The sequence below is a fragment of the Suncus etruscus genome, chromosome 19, assembly GCF_024139225.1.
Source record: "Suncus etruscus isolate mSunEtr1 chromosome 19, mSunEtr1.pri.cur, whole genome shotgun sequence".
In the NCBI taxonomy this organism is placed as follows: Eukaryota; Metazoa; Chordata; class Mammalia; order Eulipotyphla; family Soricidae; genus Suncus; species Suncus etruscus.
Genome location: NC_064866.1, coordinates 29,069,594 through 29,079,848, shown reverse-complemented (window position 1 = coordinate 29,079,848; position 10,255 = coordinate 29,069,594). Strand labels below are relative to the sequence as shown.

The window sequence follows — 10,255 nt, the reverse complement described above, 5'->3', positions numbered from 1 at the left end:
GTTTTCCCTAATCCCCTAAACACAAAAGCATACACCCTGTTTTAATCCCCTCTAATACCCAGGATCTGATCTCATTAGAGAGAGACATCTACAATCTCCTACTGAAGCACTGTGCTAGCAAGCACCCTTGGCTGGCTGTTGCAAGTTCATTTCTGCACATTCCTGTCTGGGATGGCTTTCTTCTTCTTGTGACAGGATCCCCTAGTCGCCAGCAAGCCCTCTGCCTCATTCCATCTTCATCTCCTGTATATGTCTGAGCCATCCCCTCTATGGGATCCCATTGGTGTCTTTGAAGTCCGGAGTGAGGTCTCAGGGGCCATCTCAGTCCCATTCCTACCCCTCACCCCTAATTTTCGCAGTTCCAAGATCTAGAGGAGAAAGTAAAACAAATGCAAACATTCAGTGACAAGGAAACTTGTTGACTTGAAGGGCTGGACACCCTGCCCTGAACTATAGGGTTATAGCTCAGGGTTATAGAGTTATATAGGGTTATACATTTATATAGAGTTTTGAAGTGTTCTCCATTTGTCAGGGTCAAAAATCAAGTTTCCAGGAGAGGACATACTGGGGCCAGTACTCCCAGCCAGATCCTATCTGGTGGCATCCACACATGCCTCTTTAAGGCATAGTTGAGACTTGACCCAAGAACTATATCAGGAGTGTTGTGTCACACCCTAGGGTAGGGCACAATCACCTAATCAGATTAGGGTGAGCAACATAGTAATCCCCCAAAATATTTACATACACAACAAGGAGGAAGCTATGGAAAAGCAAAGCTAAGTGTTCCACCCAATTCTCAAGGACTATACCTTTGGTTTTCCATCCAACTTCACAGTCTGAAATCAGAGGCTGAGAGAGGCCTGGAGGTCATTCAGTACAGTTGCTCATCTTGACAATAGGCAAGAAAGAGAGGGAGGGAGAGAAGGAAGGAAGGAAGGAAGGAAGGAAGGAAGGAAGGAAGGAAGGAAGGAAGGAAGGAAGGAAGGAAGGAAGGAAGGAAGGAAGGAAGGAAGGAAGGAAGGAAGGAAGGAAGGAAGGAAGGAAGGAAGGAAGGAAGGAAGGTGATAGGGTCAGAAAAAAATGTTCCTTAGTGCCCCTCCTTTTAAACTTTGGGACGCACCTGGTGGTACTCATGAATTACTCCTGGCTCTGTGTTCAGAAATCACTCTTAATGGTTTTCAGGGAACCAAATGAGATACTGACTATCAAATCTGGGTCAGCCAGGTATAGGGCAAATGCCTTGACCCCTGCATTATTTTCCAGTCCCTTCTCTTCTCCTTAACTCAACTCCTACATCATTCTACCTCCAGTGTTCTCAGACATCTCCTACTTTAAAAAAAATTTAAACTAAACAGAGACTGTCCTTTTTTTTTTGGGGGGGGGGTCACACCCGGCAGCATTCAGGGGTTACTCCTGGCAGGCTCAGGGGACCATATGGGATGCCAGGATTTGAACCATGACCTTCTGCATGCAAGGCAAACGCCCTACCCCCATACTATCTCTCTTGTCCCTAACAGAGGCTTTCTTCATAAGTATTCTAGCAATGGGCTCTAGACAAATGTCTCCTACCTGCAGTTGTAAGCCAGTTCGGGAGTTTCAATGCTCAGGCCAGTGATAACTGATGGACATGAGAGTTAAGAAAAATGTTTTAGGGCCGGAGAGATAGCATGGAGGTAAGGCATTTGCCTTTCATGCAGAAGGTCATTGGTTCGAATCCCGGCGTCCCATATGGTCCTCCGTGCCTGCCAGGAGCAATTTCTGAGCATGGAGCCAGGTGTAACCCTTGAGCACTGCTAGGTGTGACCCAAAAACCACAAGAAAAAAGAAAAAGAAAAAAGAAAAGAAAAATGTTTTACAGCGGAGTCTGTAGCCACCTCTGGGTGGGAGAGAGTACAGTGCTCATTGGCAGTGGCGTCTGCCTTGAGAACAGGACAGGAAGTGTTGACAATCAGACATGCCATTTCTCGATGGGAGACCCTGTCCACAGCTCACTAATTTGGGAATATAAGGATGAATTAGCAACCACAGACTCAAGATCTTGGGGGCTCCCCAATATGTTTTTGCTTTGGATCACAGAAACACAGGCATGAATTCCAACAATTCATTTCATTCCCAGGCTCCAATTTCCCAGATGGAAACACACTATTTCTTTTGTGACTTATGAATTGCTGGTGTTAGAAAATGGGATTTTGACACATCATTGCTTTTCCCTTTTCTACTGGCTTTTGAAATTAACTGCTCTCCCTTTTTGACCTTTTCACAAATTGCCCTGGAGAAGCTGATAAAAAAAAAAAGCCTTTCTGCTGGATGGGTCCTTTCTTTACTCTGCACTGGCCATCCTGGGCAAAGGCTATGACAGAGATACCAGAACCATGATGATTCCCCAGGATCAAAGGAGTTATCCCACACAGAGAAAAACTGTTCATGTTGTTCTTGGTTAGCATTTATCTCTCAAAATGGTTCTTTCTTTATCTCCATCTCAAGATGTCAAGGTGACTGGTTCAGATCTCAAAGTCAGAGGTTCCCACCATGGCCATCCATGCATGCAAGCTTACTCTGAGGATGCTTTCCTATAGGTCAGACCCTGGTTCCCTTAAGAAACAATAGGATGGGCCAGAGAGATAGCATGGAGGTAAGGCATTTACCTTTCATGCAGAAGGTCATCAGTTCGAATCCCAGCATCCCATATGGTCCCCTGTGCATGCCAGGAGCAATTTCTGAGCACGGAGCCAGAAAAAACCCCTGAGCACTGTGGGGTGTGACCCAAAAACCACAAAAAAAAAAAAAAAGAAACAATAGGATAATTCGTCCTTCATGTTCTTTCCCTCTGTCTTTTCCCATTCTCCAGTTCTCTTCCTCTCCCTCCTTCCCTCTCTCTCCCTCTCCCTCTCTCTCTCTCCCTCTCTCTCCTTCTCTCTCTCTCTCTCTCTCTCTCTCTCTCTCTCCCCCCGTCTCCCCCCCTCCCCACTGTCAAGAAGTAAGTCTACCCTGGTTAAAGTTATCACATGTAAAGTGGGTATGTAGCACTCTCAAAAAGAAAGCTCCCCTGACCTAAACCAGCTCCTCTAATAGGAACTTTCAGTGTGTTCCCTGGGGTACAGTTTCGTGCACCATGGGGTATAGATCTCTGGGCACAGACAAAAACAATGTTGGGCAGAACCTGCCTGGCTAAGCACAATGCTGAAGGTCATTGTTGTGGGGGCAATGTTCTTATGATATTGGTAAGTAGAGAGATGAAATAAAGCAAAATGTACAGTGAAATTCTATTGGGGGGGATGTGGTTTTGGAGGTGTGTATGAGCAGACACACAGGTAAGTGCCTTACCTGCACTGTTACTCAGGCCCCTAAAGTGTCAATATTTTATCTCAGCGAGGAGGATTTGGCGATGAACTTGGGTTGTGTTGTTTGTTTTGATGGCTCTTTTGTCTTCATGTGTTTTTATGTTTTCTAAATTTTCTGTTTAAAAAAATGTTCTTTTGTAATACAAAATTAGGAGTTACTTGAAAAACAATTATCAAAGGATGGGAGGAGGGAAAATGTAATAAAAACATGAGGGTTGATGTTATTTAGAACAGTGCTCAGATATTTTGTTCCTTTTAGCTGGTGCTCTTAGAAAAATTACTTTTCTCTGTCTCTGTCTCTCTCTATCTCTCTGTCTCTCTGCCTTTCTCTCTTCTTCCTAAGTCACCTAAATAGTACATGCTTGGAACAGAGAAGGCACAAAAATTGCTTTTTGTGGTGGTTGCTTATTATTTTCAAGGTTAGCATGCTTAGTGGTATAGTACAGGGGAAAGTTTTGGATTTTTTGTTTTGATTCTAAAGAGGTTGGGGGGGGATTATATCACTGGGATGCCACACTTGCCATCAAAAGCCCAGCTGTGCTTCCAACCTAGGCACTGAGGATGAGGAAAACCAGAGACCTCTGGGACTACCATTAACTACCATCAGTGAAGGTTCGGCTTTACTCTGTAGCCATAATTAGCGGGAGCTGACATTCATGAATTTGGAACAGTGCCTTCAACTAGGGCTAGGCATGTTTGTTTTTTTTTTTAAATACAGAACACATGCTTCCTCCTTTGGTAATAGGCATCATCTGAGACCAGCTGTGACAAGCTGGGCTGAAAGAAGAAAGATAATTGAATTCACCTGCAAGTTAGCGAGCTCCACAGCCAAGTCGTGTCTAAGTCTTCATGGAAGTGGCACAAAGGACACAGGGACACCAGATGTGGCTGATCATGGCTCTGGAGGTCTTTGGGGGACACTGCACACCATGGGAAAAATAGTGGCCAGATCCTCAGCAGCCCAGCAGAGCTTGCCAAAAGGAACAGTGCTGGCTCCAGGCTGCAAGTAAATCTCTCTCCAAAGCAACTCATGTTGATTCCAGCAAGCACTCCCCAGAGCTCCCCCCTGGGCACACAATTTCATCTTCTTAATGAATCACCCCAGTCCCACCATCCTCAGAAAAACAAGAAGAGTAACAGCCAGAATTTGTCAAAAAATTAATTGAAAACAGCAACGAGAGCTGAAAAATACACAGCGAGACAATAATTTTCTCCTTCTTCAAAGGCAGACTTGGATGTGGATGTCTTTGGTTCTGGAGCCTGCTGACCCAAGATCCTGGAGCTTCTAGGACAAGGCTGTGCTGCCCCCCACAAACAACAGCTGTTCTCTCTCCCCAGCCAAGCTACACAATAACACGTTTTCACCCACCTCCCTTGCCAGAAGCTGGGGCTCAAACGTCATTTGGCATCTTAGAGTGGCTCTTCCAAGAAAAACCAGGGGAAAAAAGACACCTCTATTTTATATGTGGCTGAAAAGGGATCTTCCACTTATACATCATGTTTTTTACTTCTTTAATGTGTTTGCTTTGAGAAATGCCCCTTTTGTGTGAAAGAGCAGGCCAAATTGTAATTCTAGCATTTGAGAGCTGGAAGAAGCACAGACAGCCAAGATGGAAGCGAAAGGTTTGGTAGGTGAAAACAGAGGTTCCTAAATTGAGGAAACATACAGGGCCTTGTACTGTTTCTTCAGCACCCAATCTACTTTTTAAATGACTAAACAGAAAGTGCCTCCCCCACCATTGTACCCAAGTGTACTACTGTCCCCTGGATTGTTATAGCCATACCCTATAGACATGGTCTGGCACATTTGAGGGAATAATAGGTGAGAATATGTAGACCTGGTGGGAACTCACAGAACCCATTCACAGTTCTGTCCACAGAAACAAGTTCTTTCTCTGCCACTGTAGTTCCTCATTCTATTCCACAAAGGGTATGAAGGCCACGGTGAATAGGACATACTTTGTATGATTGAAAATCAATCAAGAGGGCTGGAGAGATAGCATGGAGGTAGGGTATTTGCCTTGCATGCAGAAGTATGGTGGCTCGAATCCCGGCATCCTATATGGTCCCCCGAGCCTACCAGGAGTGCTCTCTGAGCGTAGAGCCAGGAATAACCCCTGGGCATGAACCAAAACCAAAAACAAACAAATAAAAAAAGAAGATCAATCAAGAGCAATTTTATAACTGTGTATTTCACAGTGATTCAAAAAATAAATAAAAAAAAAAAAGAGAGAGATGAATAGGACAGAACCCTGCCCTTGGTTGAAGGATTCGATGGGAAAATAAGGCTGTAAATGTGTATAATGTCAAAAAATATGATAGAAATTTTCTAAAACCTAGAACCAAGGCCAAGGGAAGCCAATAGTGTTCCCGATGCCAATCAGCTATTGTTTCACAATCCCACCCAAGAACTGCTTAATTTCTGAGGTCTGTAAGCTCTGTCTGGACACTTCCTTGGAAACTTAGAACCAGACTCTGAAGTGACATGCTGACTTAGAGATGTTGTCCAGTAAAATAAAAACAATTTCTATTCAGTAGAAAAGATCACATCAAAGAACTTTTTAAATTCTGTAACATTACCCAGTTTTTGTACTTTCAATTGCAGTAAATATACATAACATAAAATTGTTACAACAAAACCAAGTTTAAGTGTACAGTTCGATGTCATTAAATATATTCACATTGTTGTTAAATCATAACAACCATCCTTCCCCTTAACTCTCTCTTACACAACTAAATTGCTATATCCATTAAACAATAACTCCTTGTTTTTCCTCTCCCAGGTCCTGGGAGTTTTCTGTTCTCAATTAATTTGACTATCTAGGAAACACATAAATAAGTTAAATTATATAGTATTTGATGTTGTGATTTAGTGTGATGTTCTTAAAGTTAATTTATATTTACATGTGTAAGAATTTCTTCATGTGTTAAGGTAGATTGCATTCTATTGTCTGTATACCCCACATTCTCTTGTCCATCAATGGGCATTTGGATAGTTTCCACCTTTGGGCTACTATAAACAATGCCAATAAAAACACAAATCAGTTATTTTGCATTATACTCAAATGGCATTTCTGGGTCATAAAATAATTTTTTCAGACCCAGTCAGTTTAACAGATAAAGTGCTTACCTTGCATTAAATGGAATTGATTCCACCTATGGTCCCCTGAACACTGCAGGAGTCATACCTGCAGAACGCCTCTGAGTACTGCTAGATGTGACCCCCCCAAAAAATACATATATGTTTCTTCTTTTGAGAAACTACCATACAATTTTCTACGATAGTGAAACCATTTTGCATTATCAATAACAGTGCACAAGACTTCCCATTGCTCCAGAACCTCATCAAAGCTTCTTATTCTTTACCTTTGGGATCCTAATAGGTGTGAGGTGGTAGCTCAATGTAGTCATAATTTGCATCATTTCCCTAATGATGGGTGGTACTGAGCATTTTTTCATGTGCTTGTTGGTCTTTGTACACTTCTTTATGGATTCTATTCAAGTCTTTTGGCTATTTTGAAAATTATGTGTGAAGATTTCAATCTAAAACCAAGCCAGAAGAGTCAGAGATATAGTATTAAAGTTATGGTACATGCAGCTAACCTTGGTTTGAGGTTTGGTCTTCAACACTACTTGATCTCTCAAACAATATCCTGTGATTTTAGGTGTGACCCTGGACGCACCCAAACACCAGATTGAATCACTGATCTGGTGAGCCTAGAATCACCAGGAGTGGCCCTGGGCACCCCTGAGCACCACTTGGGAAAAAGAGGCTGGAATGTTTATCAGTGGTAAAGCACTTGCCTTTCAGGTGTGAGGTTATGGGTTAATCCCTTGTATCACATATACACACAAACTGATTTAACAAAAAGAATTAAATGAGACCAAAGCTTATATAAAGAAAAATTTCACATATGTGCCTTAGGAAAACAAAACCTAATGACTGTTAAGGAGATATGGATTTCCAGAACATGATTTAGAGAAAGCCAGAAATTACCTAAGGAAATTTGATGGTTCCCAAAGGCAATTAAGTAGTTACCTAGGGCCAAATACCTTACCCAGTAAGAGAATCCAATATCAGATATGTGATTTGCAAATCTTTTCTCTCATTCCATGGCTTGTATTTTCTCTGTGTTGACTATTTTGGTGCACAAGTTTTTAATTTTTCTGTGGCACAGTTTGTGTATTTTTTTCCCCTTTGTTACCAGTGCATTTGGGCCCATATCCAAGAAACCACTGACAGATTCATTATCATAAAACATTTTCCTTAGGTTTTCTCCTAAGTATTTTGTAGATTTAGGTTTTTGATACACTTTAAGTTTAGTATATGATGTAATACTCAAACTTGATTATTTTTTCCATCTGAAAGGTCAGTCCTCTGATCCATTTATTGAAAACTATCTTTTCCCACTTTGAATAGCTTTGGTACCCTTTCCAAAACTCATTTGAGGGGCAGGAGCAATAATACAGAGGGTAAGATACATGCCTTGCATGTAGCTGACCGAGCTTCAATTTCTAGCACCCTATATGGTCAGTCCCCTGAGCCCCATCAGGAGTGACCCCTGAGTGCAGAGTCAGGAACACTAGGGGTATGACCCAAAACACACCTAAAATAATTTGATCTGAGCAGGAGAGATAGTACAGTGGGTAAGGCACTTGACTTCTAGATGGTTGACCCCGTTTGAATTCCGGGTACCATATATGGTCTCCAGAGCACCACCAGGAGTGATATCTGAGCACAAAGTCAAGAATAACCTCTAAACACTGCTGGGTGCAGCCCAACTGTCCCTTTTGGTCCCGAATCATTTTATCATACATGTGGTGAAAGACTTGTTTGTTTTGTTTGTTTGTGTACTCTCTCTAAGACCTTAGCCTGAGAGCCCAAATGAGTAAGTATATCAGGTAGTTGGAATCCATTACACTGAAATAGAACCCAGTAGTTATAGAAGACTAACAGGTTATGAGCAGTGTTTCGTTTTGTCTTTAACAAAGAAATTTTACTCTAATATTCTCTTTTAATGTGTGTGTATATGTGTGTGTGGGGGGTGTTCAGTCCTAGGGCTTGAACCCAGGTCTCCTGCATGAGGGCATGCACTTTATCCTGAGACATAGATTCTCAGTGATTCCTTCTAAGTGCTTTTAATTCCTCAAAATGTCACTCAAACAGCTTTACCATCTTACTTGTTTCCTCATGCATGTCTTTGACCCCTGTCAATTCCATATTTCATAAGAGACTAGTTCTGATATGCTGGACAATAAGCTTTGATCATGGGATAGTGTTTGAAGATTTAACAGTGGGGGCATACACTTCCTGAGGGGATTCCAAACATGTTTTACTTTGGAGATCAGTCTCATAATTAATGAAGGAATCCTGGGTGGGTAAAGCAGAGGTTTGGGGTTGATATCTCCATCCCTATGCATGGCAGGCATTATCCTTTCTAGTTCTCTGCCTGCCTGCCTGTCTGTCTGTCTATCTGTCTGTCTGTCTATCTGTCTGTCTGTCTGCTGGATTTAACTTACCTCACATCACAACATCTACCTACCAGAGGTAAAATGGCTGCTTGGTGCCTCGCTTGAGTCATTTTTCTCCCCAGTCCCCCAAGCACAGGTCCCTACCACAGTTCCTGGCCATCCCAATGTCTCCCCGACCCTCAGCTCCAGCTCACCCTCCACAAAACACTATGAAGAAGCTGAACCTTTTCAACTAGAACCAAGCAGATTCATTTCCCAAGCAGCTTTCAATGGGAAATTGCATTTCCTGACTGTCTCACTCCCACCACAGGGGGCATCCATGAAATATCTACCTGCCAGACTGAAAAGGTTACCCGCATCAATCATAGGGAAGAGCACAAACAGGGCCCAGACCCAGCCGCCATCTCTGTCAGATTCCAAATGGCATCAAGTCAAAAACGTCCTTCTGGCCTCAGAGGGTGAAGCCTGTAGAAATACTGGCTTTGGCTCCAGTGCGGAAGGCCATATCCCAGGGCCCCTTACTGCACCTGGTGCTGCTGCTTCTGCTTAGGGGACATGAAGGGTCAGCATTTCATGCAGGAACGTGTGTTTTTTTGTTTTGTTTTGTTTTGTTTGTTTTGTTTTGGTTTTGGTTTTTGGGTCACACCCGGTGGTGCTCAGGGATTACTCCTGGCTGTCTGCTCAGAAATAGCTCCTGGCAGGCACGGGGGAACCATATGGGACACCAGGATTCAAACCAACCACCTTTGGTCCTGGATCGGCTGCTTGCAAGGCAAACACCACTGTGCTATCTCTCTGGGCCCGGAACGTGTGTTTTTTAAGAACCTCTCACATGCCTGTTCAGAGGAGACATTTGATGATGATGATTTTAGTTTGGGGGCACACCCGGCAGTTCTCAGCACTTATTCCTAGCTCTGTGCTCAGAGATCACTCCTGGCAGTATTCAAAGACCATATGGGTTGCTGGAGATTGACCCCAGGCAAGCACTCTGTATACTGTACTCTCAGTCTGGCCCCTTCACACTTGATTGCTTTTAAACAACACCACATAAACCCCATGATCTGTGTAACAGTATTTCAACAGGGTCAAGAATAGCTATGGAAGGAAGGATAAGGGAAAGGGAATAAAAATAAATTCATAAATAAAAATAAAATAGTTCACTTAAGGTGGGTCCTCATGGATCTTCTCTCCAGGGCTAACACCACCTACTATACTCCACCACATCCAACCATACATGCTGTGTATAAGTCAATGGCAATCCATTCCTGCTGTCACAGGAGGAACTGACCCTCCCATACCTACTCCTTCTTGGGTCTGAAACTCAAACACTTAACCCAGGCAGTTTCTCAGGGCCCATAGCCTCCTTCATTGCAAGTCCTTGTCTGTCTGTGGCACTGAACTGACCTCTCCTTTCTCAAGTACACAGGTGGAATCTCAAGACC

General features: G+C 43.0%; 1 protein-coding gene across 1 annotated transcript in view; it reads right to left on the bottom strand.

Moving 5' to 3' along the window:
* KCNC4 (potassium voltage-gated channel subfamily C member 4) overlaps window positions 1-10,255 on the bottom strand; it is a 248,510-nt gene continuing 238,255 nt past the window's right edge. Inside the window, exon 5 of the mRNA XM_049765699.1 lies at window positions 1-11. The gene's annotated coding sequence lies outside the window, so the exon portion shown is untranslated. The remainder of the gene's footprint in view (window positions 12-10,255) is intronic.